This window comes from Oryctolagus cuniculus, chromosome 10 (genome assembly GCF_964237555.1).
Source record: "Oryctolagus cuniculus chromosome 10, mOryCun1.1, whole genome shotgun sequence".
Lineage (NCBI taxonomy): Eukaryota > Metazoa > Chordata > Mammalia > Lagomorpha > Leporidae > Oryctolagus > Oryctolagus cuniculus.
In genome coordinates, this window is record NC_091441.1 from 94,422,529 (window position 1) to 94,433,471 (window position 10,943).

The window sequence follows — 10,943 nt, forward strand, 5'->3', positions numbered from 1 at the left end:
GGAGGGCAGGTCACCATATGATTGCCTGTTTCTTTTCTCCTAACCCAACGCTTACCCTCCCCAGGCTCCTCGTTTGTCTCTGGATTTCACCTGAAACACTGTGGAAGTGAAATAATCCCAGTAGCCGCCATTCTCTGAGCCTGCAGCCTGCACAGAGGCTGGGCCCAGGTCCTTTGTTCATTCTCGATTGTTAGAACACTCTTAATAGCTTTACAGGTAAGGACATTGAGGTTAGGAAGACTCCGTGACTGCTGTACAGACCCTCAGCAAGAGGCAGAACTGGGATTCAGACCATCATCTGGCTGACCTTGGTGTCCCTTAGTATGAAGCAAAAACAATGCAAAGTCAAAGCATCCACCCAGGCCCCTCTAAAAGCACCAGGGACTTTAGAAATCAAAGGAAGCTTCCAAATGAGCAGGGCACAGAGATCAGACCTAGTGCATGGAGCTCCCTTGGGTCAGCCCAGAGTCCCAGAATGTGGCCTGACCTCAAGGGAGCCTTTGTGCCCCCCTGGCCGGGGGCCAGTGGCAGCACAATGCAACCAGGTTACGTTGACTGTGGCCATGTGGTGGTGTGGAAGCCCCCGGCCCCCTTCCGGCCTCTTTGTCCTGTTTAGTGCTCCATCTGCGGGGCCCCTCTCACACAGCCCTGCTGGTCTTGACTCTGAGGCGAAGGAGTAAACATCTTGGGGCTCTTTATGAGTTTATTTCAGAAGATGGAGCCTGTTTGTCCCCGGGGCCCGTCCCTCTTTTATGGCCCGCAGCCCTTCTTGACAAATTCTAGTGACTGGAGAGAAACCCCGCTTTCTACAGCAGATCATTCAAACACCACCATAAACCCAGGGCCATAAAATATTATTTGCGGGGCATAAAAAGAGGGTAGATTTTCCCAGAATGGCAACTCAGGCCCTGCTTTCTCCCGCTGGGAAAGGCGGCACAGGGATGCAATCGTTCCTAAATTCCTAATCTTGTGTTCCACTTTGTGAAATAACCCTGTAGGGAGAGCAGCCGAAAATATTGATTCATTTGTGCCACAGACTCAGAAATGTTGGCAAGTGGAACGGGGTGTTGCCTTGCTGGTGTGTCTTCTGTGTGAACACACAGACCCCAATGTCTATATGGGGTTCACAAGGCTTGGAATACGAAATCCCACCCTTGGAGGACTATTGGGTTTGCACTTTCTCTCAGTCCAGTTTTCTGGTCATTTCCCAGCCAACCCGATCAGCAGTCCCCCATGGCATGGTGCTTTTGACTGAGCCTGTCTCAGGGCAAGCCCTCACCCTCACTCCCCACTGAAGACTCAAAGGAGATTCCTAGTTGGCCCCTCCTTGACAACCTCATCTGAAATAATTCGCTCCTCTCCTTAACCGTTCATCTGGCCAGGAATGAGCACTCTCCAAGTGCCAGGCCCTGTTCTGGGAATGGGGTTACAGCCCCAAGGAGCACAGAGGAGGCCCGGCTGCTATGAAGCTGATTGTTCATGGGGGCAGAAACTGCACACACTTGTGGTCCCTATCTCCAGATAAAAGTCACAGCCCTTTATCTGAAGCCCTTTGACCCAGACAGGTTTGTTGGAAATTTTGAAAAATTTTGAAAGATAAAATGGGGCATTATCACTTAATGTTTTTCCAGTCTGGGAAAGTACCCATGCATTAAATGTTAATGTTTCCTTCAGTGAAAAATTGGAATAAATCAGGGCTATCAATGGCCTTGTCACTGAGGTCCGGTTTTGCCACCAAAGGAATTTGAAGACCCCTGTTTTCAGAGTTGCTTTTTTTTTTTTTTTCTAGAAGAACAAGTACTGAGTGCCAGGTAGGCACCTGACCCGTGCTAAGTGCGGTCACGGCCACCACGGCTCACCCTCAGCATTCCCCTGGTTCTCAGTGTCATCTGTTGTCACTCCCAGGGCACTCCTGCACTGTAGACCATGCTATTTCTGCTGTTGTCTCTGTGTGCATGTGTTTAAGAGGACTTGGAGGTGCCCAGAGGCTCAAGGCTTGGTCCAAGCTTTCACAGCTGCAAAGTGGCTGAGCAGGAGCTCGAACTCCAGGCTGCAGAGCTGGCATCCTCAACCAGCACCCAACACCTCCAGCTCGAGAGAAAAGACGGCAAAACAGGGAATCCAACAGCTGCCACTGTGTCTACGCAAGTGAAGGCAAGTGGAAAGCAGAGGCAGTTATCCAGATAACTCCGTGAAGGGCCCTTGGTCAGTGGGCCAAGTACTTCTGGACTCCAGGGCACTCCGGTGCCAGGTGGCTCCTGTGGCCTTTGGGAGCACAATTCATAGCCAGTAAATGTCCTGCCACTTTTCAGCACCGTTGCACAGAGCCTGGGTCGGGGAGATGGAGGTCCAAGGGTGCAGCTGGCTCGCCTGCCCTAGGCATCTGAGGCCACTGGGGGTTAGGGGGTGGTGGTGGGGTGGGGGAAGAGATGAGATGCCAGGTGCAGAGACATCCCTCTTGTTTTAGAATTTCACTTCCAGTGGACAGATCGCAGGCCACATGGGAACGAGAAAATGGGTCCCCAAGTGGTCCAGAAGAGAACCTTCAGCGCCTCCTCTTCCTGGCTGCTCCTGTCCCAGGCGAAAGACAGAGCAGGCCGGAAGGAGCTGGAGCGTCCTCTCCAGCGGCTGTGTGCTGGAAGCCAGGCTGGGGAGGGGTCTAGGGTGCTGTGTAAGTCAGGACCGGGAAGGGGGCCGCTGGAGCCTTGGTCTGCGCACCCTGGGTGTTACGGGAGAAACTCAGCAGCCACCCCTCAGAAGGGCCCAGGCCACAGATTTTGCACTCAAGGTCAAGGGTATGCCGATGGATGGCGCAAAGTGAATGTGTGTGTGTGTTTCTTCCACCTTCCGCAGCTGGAGGAGCGGCATGATGGCGAACGGGAATTGCGCTCCCGCGTGAGGCACGGTTTGGGGGTGGCGCTCCTGGCGTGCTGGCGGACCCGGGGTGGGGGTGGGAGGCCGCACACCCAGCCATCCCGCCCCGCTGGAGTCCCAGCGACCTCGGGGGTCTGGAAGGGTCTAGAAGTTCCGGTGCTTGAAACCTGATTTTGTCGAATTTCGCCCTCTTCTCACCTGCGGGCTTCCTCCGAGTTCCGCGCGGCAGGACCACGCGTCACGCCCAGGTGCGCTGGCTCGGAGGCAGAAGAGCAAGCGTGCCTCCGGGTACCCCGACTACACTGGGGGCCCCTGCAGGATGCGCGCGCCCACCCTCTCCCGGAGGTGAGAGCGAGGAGCAGGTCCCCCACGAAGTTCCAAGTTGGGCCATTAGTCTGCGGCGCCCCAGTCCGGGATAGACGAACCAAGGGGAGCAGCCAGGGGAGTTGGGGTTCAGCCTCCCACGGGTCGGTGGCCTTGGAAGGGGCGCAGCTAGGCAGGCGGCTGCAGGCAGCGGCTGCGGTGCGGACCTCTCCCTCTCCCAGCAGATGCCTGGGGGATGGGGAGCCCAGAGAAGGGGGCACACGGAGGGGGGTGCACCCCGCCTCCTGCACCCCAGCCCGTAGTACGGCTTTAAAATCCTGCGGAGTTTGTCATAGGCCGGTCTCACCACGCATGCGCATAGGCAAAGTTGAGTTTTTCCTTTCTTTTTCCCCCCCTTCCCTCTCTCTTTCCAGCCGCCTTTGGTTCTGCAACTTAATTTTTTTTTTTTCCCTGAGAACACTAAGGGAAGAGGAGTCCGGAGAGAGAGAGGGAGGGAGGGAGGCAGTTGGCCAGAAGGGTCGGGGGGTGGGTGGGGGGGACACGGTCCCCGCGGCCGGTCAGTCTGTCTCGGGGCGCAGGATCGCGTGGAAAGCTGCTACGAGCTCCCAGGCGCCGCCTCCGCCGTCCGGAGTCCCGTTCGGTGCGGCCGTTGCCCAGCGAGCTCCTTCCGCCGCCGCCGCGGTGTCCCTGGACCGCCCGCCTGCCCGCTTTCCCGCCCCTCGGACCCGGGCACCCTCGGAGGAGGTGGGCGGCCTCGCCGGCCATGGACCGCTGGAGCTGAGTCGCCGCTGCGGACCCCCGAGCTCTCGCCCCTCCCCAGCCCCGCGCCCGCGGTGCCCTCGCTCCTCTTCGCCCTTCGCCCTGCAAAGGCGAGGAAAAGCGGGAGATCAATCCGAAGAGAGCGAGAGCAAGAAAGAGTTGCGTAGCGGGGGAGCCGGCGTCTCCCCTGAGGCAGTCGCCCATTGGCCCACCTCGCGAACCCGGCGCGCGGCAGAACGTTGCGGGGGGCGTCTTCCACTTATTTCGCTACCCGCTTTGGCCGGACCCTAAAATGAAAGGACAGACTTTGGCTGGGACTCTTGCAACTCAATTGGCTACCGGTGCGTTTGCCGCGGCATCTCCCGGAGAAAAAGCTGCGCGCGCCTGATTGTTCCGTGGCCGCAAGGCTACAGCGGGTGTGCGTGTGCGGGTGTGTGTCTGTGTGCGTGCCCAGGCGTCCACACGCCAACTCGCGGCCGCAGGAGCAGCGCCTGGAGGCAGACGTTTCGGCCACAGACCCTGAGAGGAGGAGCCGGAGATCGGGAGGCGTGAGCCGCCGGGAGTTTGCAGAATCCGTGTTGTGCATGAACTGGGGGCACCTGGGCGCACGCATCGCCCTCCCCCCGCCTCCCCGCCCCGGGCCAGAGTTGAGTAGTGGGGCATTTTTTTTTTTTCACTCTCTTGTGAAGAATTTTTTTTTATTATTTGTTGTAAAGTCTTTTGCACAATCACGCCCACATTTGGGGTTGGAAAGCCCTAATTACCGCCGTCGCTGATGGACGTTGGAGAGGGAGCGCCTCGCCGCGGAACAGTCGTCTGCGCGCCCTCGCCGGACCCGCGGCTCCCTCGTTGCGCCCGGGTCGGGCCTTGCCCTTGCTGCCGGCCGGCGAGCGTCTACAGCTCCTCGGTTCCAGGGCGCATCTCCGGGCCGGGTCCCAGAGCCCGCTTCGGCGCCGGCTCACTGCGCCCACCCGACGAGCGCCGGAGGACTCCGCAGCCCTGTGCCCAGACGCTCCCTCAGGTTTAACCCGACCGTTCCGCTCGGATTCCTCGGCTGCCCTCGCTCGGGTGGCGACGGCACCCTCGTTGTACCCCCTCCCCCCTCGCCATGAAGGTAGGTGTTCCGTGCGCCGCCGAGGCTCGCCAATTTTTAACTTTTTTTTCCCTTCCCTTTTTGGAAGTTCATTGGGTTTCCTACACCTCTCTTCCTATCCCTCCATTTCTCCAGCCGCCTCGAGAGGCTGGAACTGCAGCGTCGCTGGCAGGGACCCCCGCCTCCCGGGCCCCTTAGCCCCTGGCGCAATGCCTCTGCGTCCTGGGAGACCTCTGGTCGGCGTTCCGAGAGTTCTGCAAACCTTTTCGACGGGAGGAAAAGTAGGGAAGAGCGATGGCAGAGAAACTCAGTGCGGTTCACGGACGCGCCTCTTTTTACGCTGAGAACCTAGCGTGTAATTTACTACGTATATTTCAGTAACGGGATGATGATTCAATTCAACAAATATTTACCGAGCGCCCACTGCGGGGGGCTCCCAGAGGGTGTGTAGCCCGGACTTGGAAAGGGGGCTTCTTGCTTGGGAGAGCGGGCAGCGGAACTAGCGGCCCACCGCCCCAGAGCTACGCAGTCCCCCCAACCCACCGACGGAGCCCGGGCTGCAGGCTCGCCCCGGCCGCGTAGCCAGAGCAGAGCAGCAGGCCCCTGTGCCTTTAAGAGTGCCTGGCTGGGGGCCAGCGCGCACCCCGGCGCGGGGAGCGGGGTCGCGTTATTAGCATTATTAGCCGCCACTGGGTGAGCCCAGGCACTTTGCAGCGCTGGTGGGGGCGGGGAGTAGTGGTCGCGAGAGCTCTGATCCGGTCGACCGGGAGAGCGCGCCCCGACCCCCTGAGTGGAGTCCGCCCGGTGCTTTGGAAAACACTTGGGCCTCCGCGTTGGGCGAGCAGGCGGGGGCCAGTTTGTGAACTCGTGTTTGTTTTAATTGTCAGTTGTATGTTAAAGCCGAGTCACACACTCGGAGGGTCACCCAGAGTTCACTTTTACGAAAAGTTAGCGTTTTTCCCTGCAGTATATAAACTTGCTGTTTTCCAAATAACTTTTCCCTCTCTGGCCTCCATGCCTCGACCCCTTATTTCCATTATTTATTTATTTATTTATTTTGGTCTTTACCATTTTTAGTTTGCTAAAGAATAAGGTTAGAATTGGAATTAAGATGTTTCCTAAAATCAAACGACCCCTTACTCCTCTCCTTCCTTTATCCCAAAGGTTAAAAAAAAAAGCCACCCCCACGACCTGGAGCCCCCACGGCGCTGTTTTACTCCGATCCCAGTCTTGGCGTCGGGGGCCCTGCCCCTCGATCGCAGTGTGGAAGTAACTCGGGCCCTGCCGGGTCCGCACCTCCCCTGCCCCAGCGCGTCCACCGCGGAACCATCCCGACGCAGGGGCAGGGTTTCTGGATGGCCGAGGCCGGGGGTAGTTTGCAGGGGGCCAATTCTGGGAGCGCGCGGCGACTCGCGGGCAGTCGAATGAGGGTGTGTGTGTGTGTGTGTGTGTGTGTCCTGGCGAGTAGATCGCTGTGCTGCGGGGGTGCGCTCTCGGGTCCTGGACACACTATTCTTAGTCTTTCTGTCCCGCGGCTCCCTCAACAGAAGACTATCCGGGTAGGCCAGGCCCGAGAGCCCCTGGTCTCCCCCCGCCCCGCTACCCAGAGCGCTGCGGTGCACAAGGGGTTAGCACTGTGCGCACGGAGCTCCGAGTCTTAGCCGCTGCCTTTCCTTCCCCTGCCGGACGGTGCCGGCTGCCCCCTATTGGCCGCCTTGAGGTAGGGCACCTGTGCTCTCAGTTTTTGGGGAGGTTTGATGTTGCTGGCCCCTCTCTCTCTTCTCTCCCTCTCCCCCGTCTCTCCCCCCTCCCCCAGCTCCCTTCATCCCTGCAGACCACCAGGCCCCACTTTCCCAGCAGGGCCCTTCGAAGGCCCCAGGGGTCGAGCTGCAGTGCAGAAGGGGACGTGAGTCCGACCCAGCAAACGGAGACTAGGACAGCTGGACCGAGGGGTGGGTACATCTGGGCGGGGGCAGGAAGATGTCGCCCCAGGAGGCCTAGAGTCAGTTGTCTCACCAAGTCTCTGTGTGTGCAAGAGCAAGTGTGGCCTTCCTCTCTTGCCCTCAGTTTCTCTATTTTTTTTTTAAAAGGGGGGGGGGAAGAGGATGGATTATTGGTGTTCCATGTTCTTCCTCGGTAGGTAGACAGTGAACCACCTCCGGAGCGTTCAGCTTGTGGGGACATTGTGTGTGCAAAGGTGGAAGTGATGTGTGAGTGAGTGGGGTCTGGAAAGTAATCCGAGGGGGTGGGCGGGGCGAAGAAAACCAAGGAGAGCCAGCCAGACCATTCTTCCCTCTCCGAGCCTCCTAGCTCCTGGACCGGCCGCGCGGTCCAGGTCCTTTCGGAGGCCGGCCCCGGGTGGTCCGCGGCTGCTCAAGTCCATTGTACCCATTTGGCCTGAAGCATCACCCGCGGCCTTTGCTCTGGCTGTTTCTCACCCCCTTGCATCTCCACCCTCGCTGCAGCTCTGGGGCCACGCACCTCCGTGGCTGCGTGGGTCAGCAGCAGCTCCCCTGCTCCTGGCGTAGAAGCCTTGGGGACCAGCGGCTCCTTTGTCTGCCTCCCCCACAGCGGACCTCCGAGCGGCCTTGGCCGGCCCATTCTGCCTCGAATCTCTCCGTTTTCTCCTGGTTCCCGGGTTCTCCTGGTTCTCAAGTTCTGGCTTCAATGGAGTTTTTCTCCTGCAAGTTTCTCCGTACTACCTCTAGTTGCTTGAGTGAGAGATAGAGACATACCAGACTGGGGAAAACAAGCTCATTTCCAAGATTCTTTTTGGAGTTTCCCATCCTGCTCTTTGCCTCCGCAAGCCTCGGGGTCAAACTCACTGCTTCCGCCTGGTTGGCACGTCCCTCATCCTTTTTCACTCCCAACTCCTGGGCCTTGGACGAGGAGGCAGCCAGAGGAGATGCCCTGAACAAGGGAGGGTGCATCAGGGACCAGGGAGCAGGATCATTACCCAGCCAGCCCCTTTGTCCTACTTCCTAGGAGGACCTGGGTGCTGCGAGGGTCTGCACTCATGGGTTCCGCCTGCCCTTACTGCCGTTGATAAAGGATTAGGCTCACCTTTTAATTCAACGCAAAGGCAGGGAGGAAAGTGGGTATGGAGAAGGGAGGACGGTGGCAAACGGGGAGCCACCTCATTTTTTAGCGGCTCCAGCTTGGAAACCAGGGTATGCAAATGCACTCCCTTCACCCCACCCCTGTGCCAAGTCGAACTTCTCCAGTGCCCCGTGGCCCTCCTGGGCACACTGGGAGGGAGCGGGGTTTCCACAGGGTCAACTTCCCTGAGCCCCTGCTCCAAAACATTCTTTGGGATTGTCAGCTTTGTCCAAGAGCTTTTGTTTTAGCCCGGGTGTGAAGGGCTGGTTGCAGACCGTCTGTTCGATCCAGCCTCAGTAAACATATGGGGATGTTTCACCCCATAGAGGCCACGTATTTTATTGGTGAGTTCGCTGCGGGTTCCTCCAGTTTCTCAAACTTGTGGGGCCTTTGCTGGGTTGCACCAGGAGTGGAGCAGGAAGAAGGCCAAGGTGTTACTGGGCAAGCAAGCGAGGTTAAGTGGAGACCCGATTTGCACTGGGGGCCCGTCCTGTCCCCATCTCCTTTGCGACACCCCTGCCTACCTCTACCCTGCAGCTTGGGGAGACCCGAGGAGTTACAGAGACTGGATGGCCTCCCCTCCCAACTGGACCCTGCTCTAGGAACTGATGGGCACTCCCCGAGGGGTGTCGGGCGGCCAGTGGGTTCGGTTTGTGTGGCTTCGGCTCTAACAAAGAGATCCGCTGTAATCCGCCCGAATCTGTTATCAATTTCTCCACTGCCCGCGCCCCGCCCCGCGCGCCCCGCCCCGCGCGAAGCTTGGAAAGTGCGCGCTTCCAGCGGCCAGCGATCCGGGCCGTTGATTCGGAAGCACGGCGGGACGTGTCTGTGCACGCGTGTGAGTGTGCAAATGTGCTCGCGTGTGAGTGTGACTGCGCGTACTCGCGCGCCTTCGGTCAAGCGTTGGGGAGAGTAGGCTTTGCAGTCTGCGTAGCGCGCACTGAGGCCGACTTTGCAACCCACCCCCTCCCCTGGAGGAAACTTGACACTTGCAGCGGGGGTGGGGAGGGAGACGGAGCCTTCATGCTGGAAGTCCGGGGAAACCCGGGTTTCCACTCTCCAGGATGCACCCCCAGCTTTTGCGGCGCTTTGGGGACGACTGGGCCGTGGGCGCGGGGCCCTGGCTAGCGGGCGCTGGGGACCACAGAAGCATTTCCTCTCTGAGAAGCCCAGAGGTGTCCGCGCCAAAGAGGCGGCTCGCAGTGAGGGGGAACGGCGGTGCGCTCCAGAGCCCCGTGGTGTTTCCAGGGCCGTCCGGCTCCCCTGTGTCCGTTTACTGCATGGATTTCAGGCCGCCTGGAGGAGCTTCCCCTTTCTTTGCTTTCCCAAGAAAGGGGCTGGCTCCCCCCGGGGCTGCGGGTGGGCTGCACAGCGCAGCGTGGCGCAGCAGGGTTACACTTAGCAAAGACGTGAAAAAGGGACTTTTGGAAACCCGCTCCTCCCACCCGCACTCGGCTCACTGCCGCCGCCGCCGCCGCCGCCGCCTACAGGTGGAGAAGTCACCAGTGGGGAGGAACGGACGTGAGAGCCCCCAGGGCCGACCGGCTCCTGTCCCTGAAACTTTTCGGGAAAGGCGCCTTCACTGCCCGGCCGCCCGCGCCCTGGAAACCAGGGGCCTAACTGCACCCGGAGCCAGCGCCTCTCTGGCCCCGCGGGGGACTCCTCTGCAGTGGCTCTGGCCTCGTCCTGCACCTCCCACCTTTCTTTCGGAACTGATCCAGCTGGAGGCGGGGTGGCAGCGGTCCAAGGCTAGGCTGTCCGTGCGTGCATGATGGCGAAGTGGCTGGCGACCCCAGACCAGGACCAAGGGAAACTCCACGCCCCTCGAGCTCCCTGTCCCCTCCCTCGGCGGCAGCTGCCAGGAGAGGGGGTGACACGCCAGTTTGTGGGGCCGGCGAGGAGGGGATCCTGTCCCAGGACAACGGGCACCAGAGCCCCCTCTTCCTACTGGACTTGCTTCCCTTCTCTCAGGCTGGGGGCGGGGTAGGGAGGCCACCGGTGGGAGGGGGCCCCCTTTTCCGGTTTCTTCGGTTAGGATCTCTCTGGCTCTTAGGCCCTAGGCCCCCCATCTTCTCCCAGCCCAAGTCTGGCTTGAGAACGTCCTCATGGAAAGCCGCGCTGCTCTCCGCATCTGGAAGTGGCTTTCTCCAGCTCATCCCGTAAACTGATTATGAAACATACGATGTTAATTCGGAGCTGCATTTCCCAGCTGGGCACTCTCGCGCGCACTGGTCCCCGGGGCCTCGCCCCCCACCCCCTGCCCTTCCCTCCCGCGTCCTGCCCCCACCCCCCACCCCCGCGCCGGCCACCCCGCCTCCTCCGCAGCCGCTGCCGCCGCCGCCAGCGCGCTCCACTCGCCTTCGCGCTCCTCTGGCCCCTGGAATTAAGTCTGGCTCCACTTGTCGCTCAGCCCAGGTCGGGGAGAGGACTAGGGTGGCGGCGGGACCCAGCGCAGCTGGAAGTAGCGGGGAGCGAGGGGGTGCGGGACTGGAGGAAGCAGGAAGGAGGCAGCGCCTGGCACCGGGGGCTTTGCACAGCATTGAGACATGTTTGTAATCGCTGGCGTGCCCGGCGCGCAGGATCCCAGCGAAATCAGATTTCCTGGTGAGGTTGCGTGGGTGGATTAATTTGGAAAAAGAAACTGCCTATATCTCTGCCATCAAACAACTCACGGAGGAGAAGCGCAGTCAATCAACAGTAAACTTAAGAGACCCCAGATGCTTCCGTTGTTTAAACTTGTATGCTTGAGAATTATCTGAGAGGCAATAAACATACGATCCTTTCTTCCCTCTCC